Raw genomic sequence first — 21740 nt, 5'->3', positions numbered from 1 at the left:
AGCCGCCAGTGGTGAGCAGCTGGAGGAATGAGCGAGGTACCTTCTCCCCCACAGGCTGGGAGGTCATTTCAGCTCCAGTGGTCACTTAACAAACCAAAAGACTCTCTCTGGAGCCTAATCAGCTCTATCTGTAAACAGGATCTAAAGGCGGAAGACGCCTGGGGTTATTTCAGGTTGAAGTTGCAGGAGCTGTCAGAGTCATGTATCCCGAGAAAGGGAAAACGGTTCGTAGGTAGCAGTTTTAGACCGAGCTGGATGAGCAAGCGTTTTAGAGGAGTGATTAAGAAAAAACAGAAAGCGTACAAGGAGTGGAAAATGGGAAGGATCAGCAAAGAAACCTACCTTATTGAGGTCAGAGGGTGTAGGGAAGCAGTGAGAAAGGCAAAGAGCCGGGTGGAGATGGACCTAGCGAAGGGGATTAAAACCAATAGCAAAAGGTTCTTTAGCCATATAAATAGGAAGAAAACCAAGAAGGAAGAAGTGGGACCGCTTAAAACTTTAAACGGAGTGGAGATTAGGGATAATCTTGGCATGGCACAATATCTGAACAAATATTTTGCCTCGGTCTTTAATGAGGCTAATGAAGGGCTAAGGAATAGTGATAGAGGGACTGATGGGAATGAAGATATGGGGGTAGACATTACGGTATCTGAGGTGGAAGCCAAACTTGAACAGCTTAACGGAAGTAAATCGGGGGGCCCGGATAATCTTCATCCTAGAATATTAAGGGAATTGGCGAGTGAAATTGCAAGCCCGTTAGTGATGATTTTTAATAAATCTCTAAACTCGGGGGTTGTACCGTTTGACTGGAGATTAGCTAATATATTTCCTATATTCAAGAAGGGGAAAAAAAGTGACCCGGGTAACTACAGGCCTGTTAGTTTAACATCTGTAGTATGCAAAGTCATGGAAAAAATTTCAAAGGAGAGAGTGGTTACGGACCTTGAGGCCGATGGCAACTGGGACAAATTACAGCATGGTTTTACGAAAGGTAGATCATGCCAAACCAACCTGATCTCCTTCTTTGAGAAAGTAACAGATTTTTTAGACAAGGGAAATGCGGTGGATCTAATATATCTTGATTTCAGTAAGGCGTTTGATACGGTACCGCATGAGGAATTACTGGTTAAATTGGAAAAGATGGGGATCGAAATGAAAATCCAGAGGTGGATAAGGAGCTGGTTAAAGGGGAGACTGCAGAGGGTCGTATTGAAGGGTGATCTGTCGGGTTGGAGAGGGTTACCAGTGGAGTTCCTCAAGGTTCGGTTTTGGGTCCGATTTTATTCAATCTATTTATCGCTGACCTCGGAACCAAAAGTAGGAGTGGGCTGATAAAGTTTGCGGATGACACAAAGTTGAGAGGTATTGCCAATTCGGAAAAGGATCGGGATATCCTCCAGGGAGATTTGGATGACCTTGTAAACTGGAGTATTAGTAACAGGATGAAATACAATAGTGAAAAGTGTAAGGTTATGCATTTAGGGATGACTAACAAGAATTTTAGTTATAAGCTGGGGACGCACCAGTTGGAAGTAACGGAGGAGGAGAAGGACCTAGGAGTCCTGGTTGATCGTAGGATGACTATGAGTAGACAATGTGATGTGGAAGAATTAGTAGGGGAAGCAAAAGTGGATGGGAACCCGGGAGGCAGTGACCATGAGATGGTCGAGTTCAGGATCCTGACACAAGGAAGAAAGGAGAACAGCAGAATACAGACCCTGGACTTCAGAAAAGCAGACTTTGACTCCCTCAGGGAACTGATGGGCAGGATCCCCTTGGAGAATAACATGAGGGGGAAAGGAGTCCAGGAGACCTGGCTGTATTTTAAAGAATCTTTAGTGAGGTTGCAGGAAAAAACCATCCCAATGTGTGGAAAGAATAGTAAATATGGCAGGCAATCAGCTTGGCTTAACAGTGAAATCCTTGCTGATCTTAAACACAAAAAAGAAGCTTACAAGAAGTGGAAGCTTGGACAAATGACCAGGGAGGAGTATAAAAATATTGCTCAGGCACGCAGGAGTGAAATCAGGAAGGCCAAATCACACTTGGAGTTGCAGTTAGCAAGGGATGTTAAGAGTAATAAGAAGGGTTTCTACAGGTATGTTAGCAACAAGAAGGAGGTCAAGGAAAGTGTGGGCCCCTTACTGAATGAGGGAGGTAACTTAGTGACAGAGGATGTGAAAAAAGCTAATGTACTCAATGCTTTTTTTGCCTCTGTCTTCACAAACAAGGTCAGCTTCTCAGACTGCTGCACTGGGCAGCACAGCATGGGGAGGAGGTGACCAGCTCTCTGTGGAGAAAGAAGTGGTTCAGGACTATTTAGAAAAGCTGGATGAGCACAAGTCCATGGAGCCAGATGCCCTGCATCCAAAGATGCTAAAGGAGTTGGCAGATGTGATTGCAGAGCCATTGGCCATTATCTTTAAAAACTCATGGCGAACGGGGGAGGTCCCGGATGACTGGAAAAAGGCTACTGTAGTGCCCATCTTTAAAAAAGGGAAGGAGGATGATCTGGGGAACTACAGACCAGGCAGCCTCACCTCAGTGCCTGGAAAAATCATGGAGCAGGTCCTCAAGGAATCAATTTTGAAGCACTTTGAGGAGAGGAAAGTGATCAGGAAAAGTCAGCATGGATTCACCAAGGGCAAGTCATGCCTGACGAACCTAATTGCCTTCTATGATGAGATAACTGGGTCTGTGGATAAGGGGAAAGCAGTGGATGTGTTATTCCTTGACTTTAGCAAAGCTTTTGATATTGTCTCCCACAGTATTCTTGCCAGCAAGTTAAAGAGGCATGGCTGGATGAATGGACGATAACATGGATAGAAAGCTGGCTAGATCATCAGGATCAACGGGTAGTGATCAACGGCTCCATGTCTAGTTGGCAGCCGGTTTCAAGTGGAGTATCCCAAGGGTCGGTCCTGGGGCCAGTTTTGTTCAATATCTTCATTAATGATCTGGAGGATGGCGTGGACTGCACCCTCAGCAAGTTTGCAGATGACACTAAACTGGGAGGAGTGGTAGATATGCTGGAGGGTAGGGATAGGATACAGAGGGACCTAGACAAATTAGAGAATTGGGCCAAAAGAAACCTGATGAGGTTCAACAAGGAGAAGTGCAGAGTCCTGCCTTTAGAATGGAAGAATCTCATTCACTCTTACAGACTAGGGACCGAATGGCTAGGCTACAGAAGCAGCAAAGAGTCCTGTGGCACCTTATAGACTAACAGACTTATTGGAGCATGAGCTTTTGTGGGTGAATACCCACTTCGTCAGATGCATGTAGTGAAAATTTCCAGAGGCAGGTATATATATGCAAGCAAGAATCAGGCTAGAGATAACGAGGTTAGTTCAATCAGGGAGGATGAGGCCCTCTTCTAGCAGTTGAGGTGTGAAAACCAAGGCTTTCACCCACGAAAGCTCATGCTCCAATACGTCTGTTAGTCTATAAGGTGCCACAGGACTCTTTGCTGCTTTTACAGATCCAGACTAACACGGCTACTCCTCTGATATTTGACACCATGCAAGTTCTGTAGACAAGGACCTAGGGGTTACAGTGGACGAGAAGCTGGATATGAGTCAGCACTGTGCCCTTGTTGCCAAGACGGCTAACGGCATTTTGGGCTGTATAAGTAGGAGCATTGCCAGCAGATCGAGCAGCACCGTAACTAGGGCGAGGCGAGTGAGGCACTTGCCTCGGGCACACAAAGCCAGGGGGTGCAGAAAGCGGTGGAGAGAAAAGGGAAAAAAAAGCTGCTAACACAGAGATATTTATAACCCAGGTGATCTTCCCCCCCGGCCCCACCTACTGCCCCCCCATGCCTCCCCGAGTGTCTCCCGGCCCCGACTTGCTCCCCGCAGCCCCCTTCCCCGGCCCCGGAGCAGAGTCTCTCTTTCCCCTGCAGCAACTGCTGCCGCAGGGTCCTAGTGCTCCCTATGCGACGGCCAGGGCAGACTGACTCTGAGCCTGTCCTTCCCCTTCAGACCCTTTCATTTTCCCATGGGACCCTCCAGCAGCACAACCCCCCCTCCCCCCACCCGCAGTCACCGCTCCTGCCCCACGCTGGGCAAGGAGGCAGCCCCATCCCTCACTCCCGGTGAAGCTACAGTCAGGGGCAACAGCAGGGGAGGCGGCGCACGCAGCACCCCCCGGCACCCACCACGGGGGAGGCAGGGGAGATTCCTGGGCCTGAGAGGGGCCCTAGGAGCACATGCAGTGACAGTGGTGGGGGTGAGTGTGCTGCTGGGGGGGGGCAGGAAAGGGGGGGTCCTTCCCCAGAGCTTGCTGCTGCCGGCAGGGAAAGGGCTGGGGGGAGTCCTCCTCTCTGGCCCCTGTCCCAGAGCAGCCTGCCTGCACCCCAAACTCATCCCCAGCCCTGCCCCACCCCAGAGCCCGCACCCCCAATCAGAGCTTTCATCCCCCACCGCACCTTCAAACCTCTGCCCAAGCCCTGAGCCCCTCCAGCACCCCAAACACCTCATCCCCAGTCCCAGCCAGAGCCCTCACCCCCACACCCTGACCCTCTGCCCCGAGTCCTGAGCCCCTCCCACACCCCAAACCTCCCATTCCCAGCCCCAGCCAGAGCCCTCACCCCCACACTCCTACTCTCGCCCTGAGCCCCTCCCACACCCCAAACCCCTCATCTGCAGCCACAACCCACGGCCCTCACCCCTGCATCCCATCCCTCTGCACCCCTCCCATCCCCAAACTCCCTCCCAGAGCCTGCACCCCAATCCCCTGCCCCAGCCTAGGGCCTGCACCCCAGACCTCCTCCCTCACCCAAACTCCCTCCCAGAGCCTTGGGAAGGTGGGGGGGGGCAGAGTTTGGGCAGGGGCGGGTTCTGGGCACAACCAAAATTTCTACAAACCTGCTACCCCTGATCCTGCCCTGCAAACCTGAACTCCCAGCATTCTCAGGACACATGCTGATCCCTAGTGGCCACTGCTGATATCCAGCACCTTCCTCCTCTCTTAACCTGTGAGTCCCTCTCTGGACTGGAACTGGACTGGAACCAAAGACCATCTTGGAAGCAACATTACCAGCCCAAGCAGTCAAAAATCATGAGTTAGACCCCCCGCCCCCAAATCACAGGCTCTACCGCCACCTCTTCATTCATTCTTCAGCGGCAATTTGGCGGCAGGCCCTTCCCTCCAAGAGGAACCGAATGGCCGCCATCGAATTGCCACCAAAGAGCCGGCCCTGGGAGAGGGTGCAATTTTATATTCTTGCCACGGGTGCAAAAATACCTAGTTACGGCTCTGAGATCAAGGGAAGTGATCATTCCCCTCTATTCGGCATTGATGAGGCCTCATCTGGAGTACTGTGTCCAGTTTTGGGCTCCACACTACAAGAAGGATGTGGAAAAATTGGAAAGAGTCCAGCGGAGGGCAACAAAAATGGTTAGGGGGCTGGAGCACATGACTTATGAGGAGAAACTGAGGGAACTGGGATTATTTAGTGTGCAGAAGAAAAGAATAAGGGGTGATTTGATAGCTGCTTTCAACTACCTGAAGCGGGGTTCCAAAGAGGATGGATCTAGACTGTTCTCAGAGGTGAAGATGACAGAACAAGAAGCAATGGTCTCAAGTTGCAGTGGGGGAGGTTTAGGTTGGATATTAGGAAACACTATTTCACTACGAGGGTGATGAAGCATTGGAATGGGTTCCCTAGGGAGGTGGTGGAATCTCCATCCTTAGAGGTTTTTAAGGCCCAGCTTGACAAAGCCCTGGCTGGGATGATTTAGTTGGTGTTGGTCCTGCTTTGAGCAGGGGGTTGGACTAGCAGTGGCATAGCCAGGTTTAGCAAACAGGGGGAGCGATCACAAAAAAAGGCGCCACCCACTGCGGTGCTTTTACTAACGGGGCAGCGTGCCGGGTCTTCGGTGGCATTTCAGCGGCAGTTCCTATGGTGCCACCAAACACACCTGGAGTGAGTGAAGGACCCGCTGCTGAACTGCCGCCGAAGACCCGGAGCGCCACCCCGTCAGTAAAAGCACTGCCGGGTGAGTAAAAATTAAAAAGGCGCCAAGAAATTGAAAAGGCGCCGCTTGTGCTTGGCGAGAGAGTGGCCGCTGCCCCGGTCCCACTCTAGCTACGCTACTGTGGACTGATGACCTCCTGAGGTCCCTCCCAACCCTGCGAGTCTATGATTGGCTGCTGTTCCTGGGCAATGGGAGCTGCGGAGTTGGCACTTGGGGTGGAGCAGCACATGGGAGCCCCTGGCCGTGCCTCCGCCTAGGAGCGAGGGGACGTGTCTCCGCATCCAGGAGCTGCACAGAATCCGGGCTGGCACAGAGCCTGCCTTAGTCCCACTACGCCATCAACTGGAATTTTAACGGCCCAGTCAGTGGTGCTGACCGAAGCCACCAGGGTCCCTTTTCGACCGGGTGTTCCCTAGCCTGTCACCCTAGCAGGAATCCCTATGGGTCCGGTGTGAGGCATGGACACAGCGTGTGCTGTACCTGCTTCGTGCACCCTCGGGGCTGTTGATCCGGCACCTTTCACCAGCACTGAATTCACTCAGATGAAAAACTAGCCCAGAAGCACAGCGCCCAGGTCCCCAGAAAAGCAGCTTGGCCCAGGACGAGGCCTCACACACCAGGAGCTCCGGTGTCCGCAGAGCTGCATCTGCTCCACTGGGTGCCCCTCTGGCTCGTGACTTGTTGCGAATGCTGCTTTCACCTGGGCAATGTCTGGCTGACCTTGCCTCCGCGAGCTCCGTTCCAGCGCTCCCCTGACTGCCAGCCTTTCAGAGACTAGCACAGGGCTCCTGCAGCTGAGTCGCCGCTGCCGCTGGGCTGTCCCCGGCTGTGTGATTTCATGAGGAAGAGGCGCATTGTTCACATTTATTGGGGAGCTGCTGTGGGCTTCTCCCCGTTCCCAGGCTAATAAAACTCCATGGTGCTGCAACCCGCCCTTAGATTTCACCAGGATTAAATTCCCACCCAGGAGTGTGTAAAGGGGGGTGCAGCGTGACCATTCCTAAGGATACATTTGCTCTAGAAAATGGCCTCTCTTCCCCCTGCCTCCCTACCCCAATGATCACAGAGCAACTCCAGAAACAAACCCTGCCCTGAGAGCAGCATAGGGCTGAGCCTGGGCTAGTGCGGGGGTGGGGAGCGCCTGTGCAGTCCCTCTGTGTACCAGCCGCCCTATGGCGATAATACAGCCGCCTTTGGCTGGCTTGGCCAGCCAGACTTTAAGCTCTTGGGGGCAGGGACTGTCTCTCACGGTCTGTCCAGCACCTAGCACAGTGCTCCCGTAATGACCAACACATCGGAGTGAAGTTAGCACAGGGGCCTGTCTCCTCCCCACCCCCGGAGGTTACTTGTACCCTGCAAGGCACAGAATAAGGAGGCTTGAGATGGGTGATAGCTACAACTTGTGTCCATCATTCACAAGAGGAGGCCTGGCTTTGTCCACTCATGAATGTTTCACTGGTGCAAGAAACCACTGCTAGCCTGTGGATGGTGGGGAGCTGGCTGTGCACTCACAGCTTGGAGTCGGGCACCTGACTGCTAGGGGTTGGCATGAGACTCGCTACCTCTGCCAGTGATGGACCAGGACAGGGTTTGAACCTGGATCCTTGAGGTGGAAGCCCCCGTTTGCCCTGTGGCAGTTCTCAAGGGGGCAAGGGCAGTGAGAACAGCACAGCAGCTCATGCAGCTGGGTGCCCCTGTCACCCCAATTCCCTCCCCATGGCACCGCCTGCTCCCCCAGCAGAGATGCAGCATTTGGACACATCTAGCAGAGGCCGTCGCTGCTGCTAAACTTCTCCTGGCATTCCTCTCTCGCAGCAGGTCTCGCCGTTCCCTCTGACAACCAGCTGGGGTGCGGTAGATGTCTGCAGCGCAGGTACTGCTCCCATCAACCAGGACAGATCCACCCTAGACACAGCCAGTGAATCCCTCCCATTCCCCCCCACCCCCGCACGCAAAGCTTTCCCTAGTTTTAAAAGCCCAGAATCAAGGGAAGGACCAGAGGCTATAGAATAATTGCAAATACACAGTCCCTCCCAACAAGGAGCTCGTGGCATATAGCAAACATCCATGAAATTGCTCGAGGAAAGATTACTAGTTTCCCCACCTACAAATGGGGAAACGGAGGCAGGGAGACTTTAATTCCCCTGGCAGAGCTGGGAACAGGAGATGAGTGTGCCAGCTCCTACCCCCTAGACAATAGCAGCAGCCCCATATTCAATCCGAGGTGGGTGCACACTGAGAGGGGCGATTCATTGCCAGGATAATAGAATGCAACTGCAGCGGTGGGGCTCTGCGAGGGAGGCAGACGTCTCCCCTCGTCCCTGGCTCCCTGCGGCCCTGGGTGGCCCAGCCTTCTCTGTGGGGTTTATTCTTCTGCACTCACACATCCTGCTGAAGCATCCACAGTGGGTGGAGAAGAATGATAACGCCTGCTCTCTGCTCCCCCAGCACCTGCCCCAGGGACCTCTCCGCTCTGCAGCCTGGTTCACTGCAGCTGCAGGCTCTACCTTGCGCTCCTTAGCCCCAGCCCTTGCTGGGAAGCAGAGCCCCTGCGAGCTGACAGTCGCCTCTCCCTGAGCCGCAGGCGCGGGGAGCGGCAGGATTGCAGCGGGGGCTGAGCTCCAAGCTGGGCCAGCAATGCACAGGGGGGCGAGAGGACTCCACTCCTGTGTTGGACACAGACCTGATCATGAGGCACCTGGAGGCCTCAGTCCCTTCAGCGACTGTAATAGGCTCTGCCACAGTCAGATTAGGCAGAGGTGGACTCTGTTCTAGGCAAGGGGCTTTTGGACAGAGCCTCAGAGGTAGCTGGTGCCTAACTCCCCGTTAAACCAATAGGAGTTAGGTGCCTAAATACCTTGGAGGATGGGGCCTACGTGCCCCGCAGAGGAGAGCAGAGGCAGAGGTGGCAGGGGCCTGGTTTAATGGAAGGGGGCTGCTCTCAGCAGTGGCTCCTTGCCTCTGGAAGTGCCTGGACCTGGCTCCCAGCCTCTGTGGGTTTGTTGCCCTTGTGACCTGCAGATTCTCACAGCCCTGTGGGGTGCCCAAGGAACCCAGCACACACGGCAGGGCCCAGATCCCGGAGCCTCCCTCCAAGGGGACTGGGCCCCAGACATCGGGGTTGCAAAATTGTATCAGGGGCTGCGTAGGGAAGAATGTGCCTCCCAAAACAGCCTGTCCCCCCCATCCGACCCCCACCCATGTCCTGTCCCCAACTGCCCCCCTCAGAACCCCCAACCCATCAACCCCCCCTGCTCCTTGTCCCCTGACCACCCCTCCTGAGACTCCTCACCCTAAAGGCCCCCAGAACCCCACCCCCTACCCAACTCACCCTGCTCCCTGTCCCCTGACTGCCCCCACCCCATCCACCACCACCCTGACAGACCCCCGGAACTCCCAAGCCTACCCAACCCCCTCTGTTCCCCATCCCCTGACCGTCCCCCCAGAACCTCCGCCCCCTCCAACCGCTCTCTGCCCCTTATCCAACCCCTCCTCCCAGCCCCGGCCTGGACCCCTTACCATGCTGCTGAGGGCAGCGCATATGGAAGCCACGCGGCCCGCTGGAGCTCGCAGCCCCACCCCCTTACCATGCCGCTCAAAGTGGCAGGAGCTGCCGAGCTGCCCAGGAGCGGTCCAGAGCACTGGCGCCGGTGGCATGACACGCTGAGGCTCTGCGAGAGGGAGGAAGGCGAGGGAGGGTCCGGGGGAGCCTCCCCAGCTGGGAGCTCAGGCGGGCCGGACAGGACTGTCCTGCAGGCCAGAGTTTGCCCACCCCTTCAACAACCGGTTCTAAACCGGCTTCTAAATTTAACAACCGGTTCACGTGAACCGGTGCGAACCAGCTCCAGCTCACCACTGGTTAAACTGGAAAAGATGGGGATTAATATGGGAACTGAAAGGTGGGCAAGGAACTGGTTAATGGGGAGACTACAACAGGTCATACTGAAAGGTGAAGCATCAGGCTGGAGGGAGGTTACAAGTGGAGTTCCTCAGGGATCAGTCTTGGGATCAATCTTATTTAACATTTTCATTAATGACCTTGGCACAAAAAGTGGGAGTGTGCTAATACAATTTGTGGATGACACAAAATTGGTATTTATTGTTGATACGGAGGAGGACTGGAATATTTTAGTGAAAATCCAGGTGACCTTGAAAACTGGAGTAATAAAAACAGGATGAAATTTAGCAGTGCAAAGTGCAAGGTCATGCACTTAGGAACAAACAAGAAGAATTTTTGCTATTCCCTGGGACGTATCAGTTGGTAGTGACAGAGGAGGAGAAAGACCTGGGTGTATTGATCACAAGATGACTCTGAGTCGCCGATGTTATATGGCCGTGAAAAAGGCTAATGCAGTCCTAGGATGCATCAGGTGAGGTATTTCCAGTAGAGACAGGGAAATGTTTTTGCCATTATACCAGGCACTGGTGTGACCTCATCTGGAATACTGTGTGCAATTCTCATCTCCCATGTTTAAGAAAGATGAATTCAGACTGGAACAGGTGCAGAGAAGGGCAACCAGGATGATCAGAAGAATGGAAAACCTGTCTTATGAGAGAAGACTTAACAAGCTTGGCTTGTTTAGCCTAACCAAAAAAAGGCTGAGGGGAGATATGATTGCTCTCTATAAATACATCAGAGAGATAAAGACAAGGGAGGCAGAGGAGTTATTTAAGTTAAGGGCCAATGTTGACACGAGAACAAATGGACATAAATTGTCCATCAACAAGTTTAGCTTGATATTAGACGAAGGTTTCTAACCATCAGAGGAGTGAAGTGCTGGAACAGCCTTCCAGGGGGAGTAATGGAGGCAAAAAAACCTAACTGGCTTCAAGACTGATCTTGATAAGTTTATGGAGGCGATAATATGATGAAACTGCCTACAATGGCATGTGGCCCATCTGTGACTACTAGCCGCAGATATCCCCAGTTGCTAGAGATGGGGAAGTAAATTGGGAGGGCTCTGAGTTACTACAGAGAATTCTTTCTTTCTCAAGTGTCCGGCTGGTGGGTCTTGCTGACATGCTCAGGGTTCAACTGATTGCCATATTTGGGGTTGGGAAGGAATTCCCTCCCGATTTAGATTGTGACAGAGACCCTGGGGGTGGGGGTCGCCTTCCTTTGCAGCATGGGGCAAAGTGATTTTATTACATACAGAAAGTAGGATTTAAGTGGTTCCAAGTAGTAATAGACAGAACAAAGTGAATTACCAAGTAAAATAAAATAAAACATGCAAGTCTAAGCCTAATACAGTAATAAAACTGAATACAGATAAAATCTCACCATCAGAGATGTTTCAATAAGCTTCTATGATAGACTGGACACTTTCCTAGTCTGGGCACAATCCTCTCCCCTGGTCCAGCCCTTGTTCCAGCTCAGGTGGTAGCTTGGGGATTTCTCATGACTGCAGCCTCCTTTGTTCTGTTCCACCCCCTTATATAGCTTTGGCACAAGGCGGGAATCTTTTGTCTCTCTGGGTCCCCTCCCCCTTTCTCAATGGAAAGACATCAGGTTAAAGATGGATTCCAGTTCAGGTGACATGATCACTTGTCACTGCAGGACTTCATTGCCCACTTGCCTGCACACACGTATACAGGAAGACTTACAGGTAAAACAGACCTAACTGCAGACAATTGTCCTGGTTAATGGGAGCCATCAAGATTCCAAACCACCATTAATGGCCCACACTTTGCACAATAACAATAGGCCCTCAGAGTTATATTTCATATTCCTAGTTTCAGACAAAGGAATGATACATTCATACAAATAGGGTGAACACACTCAGTAGATTATAAGTTTTGTCCTTCACTCTCTCCGGGTCTTTGGCGGCACTTCGGCAACAGGTCCTTCAGTGCCAGCGAAGACCCGGAGCAAGTGAAGGACCCACCGCCGAAGTGCTGCCGAAGACTCAGAGTGCCGCCCGGTGAGTACAAGCCCCATGTGGTTTTTTACGTGTTTTTTTTTTAGTCATCCCTGCCAGGGCCCCGTCAAAACTGTTCGAATTGGGCCCCGCACTTCCGAAAGCCGGCCCTGCCTGTACCATCACTCCCTGCAGCTCCACTGGTGCTGTATCTGGCCGTGGCAAGCAGTACAGCTCACTGGACATGTACCCCACGATTTGTAGCACCACCACTCGCTGCGTTGCTCAGTGCTTGGTAGCAGACATTGTTCTGCTGCTTCAAACCCTACAGGTGGGTGAAGTGGGTGAAACTGCAATCGGGACACTGAGCAGACTCCTTAGTGGGCCATCAAGCAGGCTAGGCAGAACTGACACCAACTTGTCTGGGGTGTTCCCCGGTAGCATAACACAAGTTTGAAATACAGACAGTATAAAGCCAATATTCATAACATCAATGACAAAAATGATACACATAGCGTAATTATAATCAGCTAATCATAACCTCTCCATAGACCCCTTCCACAACAACCTTTCTACAATATTGGCTGCAAATATAGAATAGTGGTCACAACGGTGATCTATACAGTTACAGTTTATGTCAATAACGTCAGAGGAGGTAACACGGCATCAGTGAGACTGATATTGGAATACAGCCTCCAGTTTTAGTGTCCTCGTTTGAAAAAGATGTTGTGAAATTGGAGCTGGGGCAGCAAAGAACCACCAAATGTTCTGATGGCTGGAGAAAAATGCCTTCTAGTGAGTTATTGAAAGAGCTCAACTTGTTTAACTTATCAAAAGAAGATTGAAAGGTGACTTCATTGAAGTGTTGAAGTGCTTTAATGGAGAGAAAATATTGGGTATTAAAGGGCTCTTTAATCTAGCAGAGAAAGGCATAACAAGACTCAGTGGCTGGAAGGTGAAAAGAGAAAAATTCATATTACAAATAAGGCACAAATATTCAACAGCGAGGATGATTCACCACAGGAACAAGCTACCAAGGAAAGTGGTGGATTCGCCATCTCCTGATGTCATTTCATGAAGACTAGATGCCTTTCTGGAATGTGTTTGCCCCAAAAGAAGCTATTGTGTCATACAGGAGGCCTGTGATATGCAGGGGGTCAGATTAGATGCTCTAATGATCTCTTCTGGCCAACAAGTTGACTAATTTCTGAAAAACTGAGTGTAGCATTGGGAGCAGCGTCTGATGTTTTCCTGTCTAGCCGGCTTGCTTCCTAGAATGAACACTCCTTGAGTGGGGTGATCCACAGGGAGTAGCTCAAACCTCCAAAGGGCCTGGCCAGGGGCAGGACATTAGCACAGCAAGGGAGGGGTGTGGCAGTGACATCACAAAGGCCTTTTGCAGGACCTCGGGCTATTGGTCAAAGGTGGTGGGGAGGTGGTGACCTCACAGAGAGATGCTGACATCAGCCAGGCAGGACAGGGGCGAGGGGCCAGGGAAACCTCAGAGACTCCCGTGGCTTTGCTCCAGCCAGTCTCCTTCTCCAGGTCTCTCTTTGAGGACTGAGGGAGTATTCGGGTTCACGTACAGGAGCGCCAGGAGGAACCTCTTTCGAGTTTTCTCCTTCCCCGTAGTGATTTTACTAGAAAACAGACGTCCCTGTTTAGAAGGTAAGAGCCTCCTTGAGGTCTGAAACCTGTTCAGTCTGATCCATCTGGTGACAGTTGAATTCTAGGCAAGGAAAACACGAGCTTAAGGAGGCAGAATTTTATTCCGCACCTGAGATTTTGTCCCTTAGAATCACTGGGGACATTAGGGTTTGTCCTTTTTGTTTCACCTTTTCCTTTGTCCATCCCTCCCTCCCTCCTTTCTCTTTGTCTCTTGCTTCGTTTGTCCTTTCTCCTGTTCCCCTCCCAACACCAGGAGAGTGGTGTGCGTGTGTGTGTGTGTGTATGGGGAGTGCCCTGCAGCTCCCACTGTGGAGGTCCACCCAAAAATGTGGGGCTGAAATTGTGCTCGGGCAATGATCCCACCAGTGACCTGGGCCATCCTTTGGGCTCTCTGGGAGAACCTCAGCCCCCGTCCTCAGTCTCTACCCTGATTGGCTGAGCAGGGGGTTATTGACAGGGAGGAGACTCAGATCCTTGTTGTTCTCTGTTAAGACCAAGGAAATAAGTCATAACCAGTCATATGGTTGACAAATTTTGCTGCTTTGCTGCATTAATGGTCTCTGAGCAGTTCATGATTCTCTAATGTTGCAATTCTCCTAAAATACTTGCTGAATAATTACTGTGCACTGTTGTTGGTCTGGAGCTCATCCGAGAGCACTTTATTCAGGTCATTCAATGTATGAAATTCAAGATCCAATGATTAGTTTGAAAATCAGGGCTCTTAGGTCCTCTTCCCAACTCTGCCACTGACTGGCAGTGTGACCTAAGACAAGTCAATTCTCCTTTCTCAGCCTTAACTTCTCCCTCTTTCAAGTAGAGATAATAATGATCCGCTCCTACCTACCTCACGGTGGGTGGAGGATGGGAATCCATTGGAGAGTGTCACTAGGAGCAGTGCATAACATGAGGTGTCCTATCACATTTACTCAGAGCAGATTATGACATAATAGAATAGCTGAAATAGTCTATTTTCTTTGTATTTTTTTATTTTGAAATTAAGAGCAGCAACTACTTAGCTCAGACTGAAGCATCTTATCTAATTTTTGAGATCTAAGTGTCTCCTCTTTGTGTGCAACGAGACAATTTAACACAATGTGACAAATTTGGTTCTTAGGACTAGTGAGCATGGATTTGTCAAGAACAAATCATTCCAAACCAATCCTCTTTCCTTCTTTGGCAGGGTTCCGGGCCTAGTGCAGGTGGGTAAACAGTAGATGGGATCTATCTTGGGGTTGCTAAGGCTTTTGACACAGCCCCATAGGACATTCTCACAAGCAAAGGAGGGAAATGCGGGCTAGATGCGATCAGTGTAATGTGGGTGCAGAGCTGGTTGAAAGCCCAGACTCCAAGAGCCCTTCTCCATGTCTGGCTGTCCAATGGAGAAGGTGCACCTGGTGGGTCCGGCAGGGATCAGTCCAGGGTCCGGTACTATTCAATATTTTCATGAATGATTTGGAAGATGGAGTGGAGAGCATGCTGCTAAAATGTGCAAATGACACCAAGCACTCTGGAGCACAGGATTGGAATTCAAAACGCCCTTAACGAATTGGAGAATTGGTCTTCTTGAGCCACACTCCATGGCTGGGCCCCTCTCTCTAGACTGGGCTGAAGTGAAACCCCAGAGCCAAACACTCCTCCTGGGCAGTGCGCCCCGACCTCCAATGCTCAGATGCTGCTTAGCACTGTCAGAGCAGCTTTTGCTGGGGGATTCTCCCAGCACTTTCCAATAGCAGGAAAGTATTAAATCCCCCTTTGACTGCTGGGGACAGAGTCCTAGAGGGGGGAGCAACTTGCCCAGAGTCCCCAGGAAAAGGAAAACAACCAGCTGTGGAACCAATAGGAAACCCAGCAATGGAACCCAGGAGTCCTGACTCCCAATCCCCTGGCCCGGTCACTCCAGCAGAGCACACTCCCTCTCAAAGGCAGGGGGAGCGGCCATGAGGGCTGCTTGTAACTGCCAGCTGTGGGAGGGAGTGTGCAGCAGTGGTTAGCGAAGGGGCCTGGAGAGAAGGACTGCTGGGTCCCATCCCTACTTCTGACCCTTGGTGTGACCCTGAGCCAGTAGCTTCCCCTCCCCAGGCCTGTTTCTCATCAGTAGGGTTGGGGGCGCAGTCCCGACAGCCCAGGGGGGTTGGGAGGCTTCAGGAAGGTGTGTAAAGTGCTGGGATGTCAGGATCCCGGAGCGCTGTCACCCCCGCACTAGGGTGATGTTCTGCACCCCCTGCTGCTGGCCGAGTTTCTCCGTCCCTTGGCAATAAGATAGACTCTTGTTTTCACAGCCAGCCGATCGCCCAGTGCCATCACCCTGCCTGCTGGCTGGGCAGGGTAACTCCTCAGGTCACCACCCCCGTCTCCAGCCTGCCTTGGGCTTGGGGAGTGAGGAGAAGGGCGAGGGACGACCCTGAACATCCTCCATCCATCGCTCCGTCACCAGAGCAAGTGAGTGGCATTAGGGTTCTCTGGTGGTGTCCCCTGTCTGTCTGGGGAGAGGCAGAAAGAGGGGGAGAGAATCTCTCCCAAAGGAGATTGGATTTGCAAACATCCCCCAGGAGCCCCTCGCTCTCAGACTGGGGAGGGGCTTCTCCAGAGCCGTCTCCACTGTGCTTGGAAAGGTCCCAGCAATGGGGCTCCCAGCCCTTCCCTTGTGGGAGACTGTTGCCCAGGCTGAGAGTCTCTCAGCTGGGCCAGACCCGGTGAGCTGCTGAGCATGGAAATCAATGGGAACCGAGGGGGCCCTGGCCTTGCTATGCCGAGGGACTTTGAAGGGGGGGGATTGTTTCCCAGGAGAAGTCCGGACTCATGGGTTCTCTTCCTACTCTATCCTGTGCGGGGGAGTGTGGCCTGGGCTGGCAGGAGGAAGCTGCTTGTCCAAAGTGACTGATGGTCTTTGTGACTGACCCCAGTGCTCGAAAAGGACGAGACTCCCCGGTTCTTGCAGCCCCAGGGATGAGGAGGGGGAGCTCTGAGGGGGAGCAGATCATGCAATGAACTCCTGCCAGTGTGTGTAGCCTGCACTCCCTGCACCCCGTGGGGAAGGTGGAGCTGCTTTGGCTGGGGCAGGGATGGAGAGGGACCAAACAGGCTGGTTAGTGAGAGGCTGCCTTGACCCCAGACTCACGCCTGCTCCCCGCTTGGTTCCAGGATGGCTGGGCTCCTGAGGATGTTCAGGAAGAAGGCTCTGAAGGTGGCCCCAGAGCCTGAGGAGCAGCTGCCATCTTCCCCAGGAGCAGAGCGGCCCTCCGTCCCGCTGGCGGAAGGAGCTCGGCCGGACCAGAAGGTGGAAGTTCCCAGCCTTCTGGAAGAGGAAACCTGTTCCCGGCGCAGGTGCCGAGGTGGGAGAGGCACCGGCCAGGCCGAAATGGAACTGGGCCAGGATGCGGCAGGGCAGGCGGGACCCAGCCCAGGAGCGCAACCGGGCAGGGTGGCTCCGGGGCTTGTTATGTGGGCAGCAGCGGCCCCAGGAGCCCAGCCCCGATTTCCATCAGGAGGCATCGCCCTGCCTGGTCAGTGGGGACCTTCCAGCCTTCCCAGGGCAGGAGGTGGAGGATCCCTCTCCCAGCCCCAGCAGCTCGGCCCGCTCCCCATGGGACAGCAGCAGCAGCACCTGCGACTCGGACAGCAGCTTGGCCCACTCCCGATGGGACAGCAGCAGTGCCTGCGACTCGGACAGCAGCTCGGCCCGCTCCCCATGGGACAGCAGCAGCGCCTGCAACTCGGACGGCAGCTTGGCCGATGGACGCTTCTGCTTCGTTCAAGGTGAGGAGCCAGGCTGGGCTCAGGGAGGGGCGAGGAGGGGGCTGTGAACACCCTGGGCCCAGGCCCTCGAGCAGTGCTCTGGGGGCGGGTCCCCAGCCCAGGGGTCTGGCCTGAGCCATGTGAACCCCACTGACACTAGATGCTGCCACATTGGTCCTTGGTGCCATTGGGTGGGGGGGAGGCACCTCCTAGGGAGTCCAGGACTGAGGGGGGGTCTCTTTGCTATGGGCTCCTGAAGGAGTTGGGGGCTGATGACATCACTGAGGGGGGGAGTGTGGGGCCTGAGCTGCCCTATGTCCCGGAGGTGGGAAGGGGGCACATTGTCCCGCCATGCCCCTGTCCTTCCCCCGAGTGGCAGCAGGAGTCACCCTGTCCCCTTCTCTCCCTGGTGCAGGGTCCGCCAGGGCCTCTGAGGATGAGCAGGAGCAGGAGGAGGAGGAGGAGGAGGAGGAGGAATGGGTCGACGTGGTAACAGAGGAGGCTGCTCTCAAAAACATCCGAGAGCAGCTCCAGGGCCGAGAAAAGGTACAAACATTCCCCAGCTGTGCTGGAACCGAGATTGTCCTGCTCCTTCCCAGCATCCCGACCCGCTGCAGAGGGTCTTGGCCCTCATGAGTCACCACCCATAATGGGGACCTTTCTCCTCCACGATCCGGGACCCCCAAGCTGGGGGTGTTTGTGACACACTGGCTGGGGTCTCCTCCCCCCACAGGCACTGACCTAGTTCCTCACCCTGCTTGTGTAGGAGTCGTGGTGATTTGGACACTAGGCGGGTCCCCGCTATACCTCATTCGGGCCTAGCCTGCAGCTGGTGTGGCTGGGGCAGGGAGGTCCCTGGCTAACTGGCTCTCTCTCCCCTAACCCCACTCCTGGTGGGCGCAGGACGAGGCGCAGCAGCTCATGTTCCTGCACGCCATCCACCCTGCATGTCTCGCTGCACAGCAGAGAGGGCAGGACACATTGAGCCGCTGCTGCAAGGCAGCTGTGGTGGAGAGGATTGTGGTGAGCGAGACACGGTGCCCGGCAGCTGGAGGGTGGACAGAGACACGGGAGGGGCAGGGGTCTCCCCAGGCCGATGGTTGGGGAATGGCTGGTGGTGGAGGGGCAGCTGAGGGCAGGGATTGCTGGGGCTGCAGATTGGGGAGAAGAGACGGGAGAACTAGTGGCAGGAATCGGAGGAGCGGGAGGCAGCTGGGGGGATCCTGCTGGTTGTGTGGGGCCCTGGCTGTGTAATCGCCTCCTTGGGAAGTGTCAGTGAGGCCCAAATCTCACCTGCTCCTTTGTCTCCTTTGTCTCTCCCAGGAGCTCATTGAGGAGCTTCCTGATGACTCTCCGCCAGGCGCCGTCCTGGCCAACTGCCTGATCGCTGTGGCCAACCTCAGGTACCGAGACCCTCTTGCCCGGTTCTCTTAACCCCGGTGCTGCTCAGGCCATGGCTGGGAGTCTCTGCCCCTCCCACTCCCAGGTCACCTCCCAAGGGTGGCTCCTCTGGCAGAGGCGGCAGGAAGGGTCACTCCCTCTCCTGGCTGCTCTGTTCTTTTCACTCCAGTAACATTGCAATGGCTTTGGGGAGAGGCTGACTCCCAGGATCAGATACAGGAGGGGCAGCAGTGTTCAGGGAACAGGCACCATTCCTGCCTTGCCATTGCCTGTCTGGGAAACCTTGGCCTTATCGTTCCCTGGTTCGGTGCCTCAGTTTCCGTTCTCGCCAGCCTCTGCCTATTTCCCTGAAGTTTCACGTCCATGTCGGTGCCAGTCCCACCCCCGCACTGCACAGTCTAATACCGGCTCCTCTCTCTTGCCAGCACCATGACACCTGCCTTGGAGCCGGAGCTGGAGACCCACCTCCTCCGAGCTGCCCTGCATGCCGTTTTCACCCTGGACACGCGGACAGACACCACCCAAGTCCAGGTAGATCAGCTAAATCATGGATTGAGCAGCCAGCTCTCATCCTGCCACGAATCCTTGCTAATTGCCTGCAGTGGGATGAGAATGAGAGAGGCCAGGATATGTGTTTGGGGGTCTCACCAGTGCTTCCCAGAGACCCCTCTTCCCATCCTGCATCATGTGTAGCCCCACTTTCCTAAGTCTGACCCATGGCTCTCCCTTGCTTTGCAGGATCTGCATAGGGTCATGCCAGACCTCCTGGACGCCATGCTGGGGAACCTGCTGGCAAAGTCCCCAGATACCAACAAGCTCCACTACATCTTGGAGGTGAGCCTGATGAGAGGGGTGGGGGCAATTTTACCTTAACTCTTCCATCCATTTTGCAGTCTGTCCTCCTAGCTGCGCCCCCAGTGGGGCGTCTTTGCTCAAAAATGTGTGTGTTCATAGCATGGTGCAAACAAACAATGCCAGGTTCAGCACACTACAGCAACACACATTACTGCAGGGCAGTCAGTGCAGTGCGGTGTCAGGCCCTTCCTCCTTGAAGGACAGAGGAAGGAGCTGGGACTTCAAGCCAGAGCTCTGCCTGGTTCTGTTGAGCACTAACCAGGGGGCCCATGGCTGGCTTGGGAGTGAGAGTCTGAACCTCCTGTGAGATCCAGAAGATGATCCTCAGAGAAGAGTCACAGGCTCGTTCCTAGAGAAACAGGAGGGCCCCAGAGAATCAGCCCTTGTCTCTGACGGGCCCCGAGATTCCTGGGGGGATTGTGCTCCCACTCAGTCCCTTCACCCAACCAAGGACTTGAGAGCCAGGGAGGGCTGAGGGGTCTGTCTCCTTCCTGGTGAGCTGTTCAGAAATCAGGAGTTCAGGGAGGATGGGACCAGCCCGCCACTGAGCATTGTCCCACCCAGAGAGACAATGACAAGTTGTGACCTGCAGGATTCAATCATCGTCCTGATGGCAACAATCCCCTTCTAAAGCTCTGTGATCAATGAATCAGATATTCCACCCGCATACAATGTCTCAGCCCCCCGGGGGTGGGGAGGGGCTCATTAGCACAACACATGCACCCGCCCATTCATCCTGAGCTGCCTCCTTTCCCCACAGCACATTAACTACTGGATGGTGTCCAGGGTGTCGCGCGAGAGAGCCAGGGCCATTAGGAGCAGCGCAACCCTGCTCACCTCCATCATCACCCTCCTGACTTTGACGTAGTGGCCTCTGACCCCAGCTTCCTGACTCCAGGCGGGGTGGGCTGGCTGCAAGGGGCTGTAGGATCTGCTGCTGCAGGGGCTGTGGGTTAGGAGTGATCCTCTTGGGGAGGCAGAGTCAGAGCAGAGAATGAGCCTGGCTTGAGTCAAGTTCTGGTCACCCTATGGTGAAGTGGCGACTCGCTTAAGGAGCCTGCTCCAGGTTCATGCCTTCCTGTCATCCTGGAGCAGCTGGAAGCAAATCATGGAGGGCCCTGCCCACATCCCTGTGCTCCAGGCTTGCTTGCGGGCCGAGAAAATTAAGAGTCTAGCTCTAGCTCCTATCCTCTAGCATCTCCTGCCGAGGGGCTGCGGGGACGGAGTCCTGGCCCAGGCGGGACTGGGAGCTGACAGGAAAATGCTGATGGAGTCCCCTCTCTCTCTGTCCATTAGAACTCAGCCGAATTCCCGAGATGGGTCACCACGTGGCACAGCTGGCTCTGTCCATCGTGACCCAGACAAGGACATCAGCCGGCAGGCCAGGAGGGGTTTTCGGCTCTACCAACGGTAGCTGCACCAGAGGGGTAAGGAACCCAGCTGGGAAATGGCCCCCGCTAGATGAGTGAGACCCCCCAGCCAATTTGTCTCCAAGTGACCCCGGCTGGAGGACGAGTCTCTCTCTCTTTCTGTGTTCTACACCAGCCCCTGCAATTCTGTTGGGCCGGGCACACAGCGAGGACTCTGCCCACTGTGCAGCCACCAATGGGATTGGAAGGACACAAGCCCTGCAACCAGAATGACAAATGTGTGTGTGTCTCTCTCTTTCCCAGACCTGACCATCCACGAGGCCGAAGAGCTGTGGCTCCGAGACTGGCACGAGGACAGCAGGCTCCTCGGCTTTAAAAACACAGCCAGGGTCGGAGAGGTAAGGCTGCTGTGCCAGGGCATGGCACAGCTCGGGCAGTGCGGGTGGCTGCCTCCTGGAGCCACTAGACCGAGTTGCCGTTCTAGTCCAGGATTTGGAGCCTGCTTCTGGGCAATTTGCTGAAGCCTCACGTGCGTTTGGTTTCAGGTCTTTGGAAAGTTATTCTCGGAGGGGCAGAGACGCTTCTTCCTGCGGACGGCAGTGCTGGCCATGCACAACCCCCGGCTGCGTGTCAGCCAGGCTGGGCTGCTCCTCACTTACTCCCTGCTGGGCAAGCCCAGCAGCTGCTGGGGACAAGGTGAGCAGCTGCATTAGTCTCGGAGATTGGGGCGGCCCAGGCCTCATTCCCATCCTCCGCCATTGGCCGGCATGGCAGCAAGGCGACTGGTGGGGAATGAAAGCGAGCAGGTGCTACTGGGAAGGGAGATGAATTCACCTCTATGGGCAGGAGGGAGCAAGCTTGTCCCCGGAGCA

The 21740-nt window shown here is 54.1% G+C and overlaps 1 protein-coding gene and 2 long non-coding RNA genes across 15 annotated transcripts in view; all 3 read left to right on the top strand.

Moving 5' to 3' along the window:
- SCMH1 (Scm polycomb group protein homolog 1) overlaps positions 1-21740 on the top strand; it is a 293217-nt gene that overhangs the window by 239671 nt on the left and 31806 nt on the right. The gene's annotated exons all lie outside the window — the stretch shown is intronic.
- Positions 13469-16681, top strand: LOC120389104. The gene is made up of 3 exons (XR_005590769.1): positions 13469-13507; positions 15787-15946; positions 16649-16681. It is a non-coding gene; the product is annotated as an uncharacterized LOC120389104 (long non-coding RNA).
- LOC120389105 lies at positions 20894-21532 on the top strand. Its single transcript, XR_005590770.1, has 3 exons — positions 20894-20925; positions 21172-21266; positions 21414-21532. It is a non-coding gene; the product is annotated as an uncharacterized LOC120389105 (long non-coding RNA).

This window comes from Mauremys reevesii, linkage group 23, assembly GCF_016161935.1.
Source record: "Mauremys reevesii isolate NIE-2019 linkage group 23, ASM1616193v1, whole genome shotgun sequence".
NCBI lineage: Eukaryota > Metazoa > Chordata > Testudines > Geoemydidae > Mauremys > Mauremys reevesii.
Note: the sequence above shows the minus strand (reverse complement) of the source record. Positions and strands in the feature narration are given on the sequence as shown.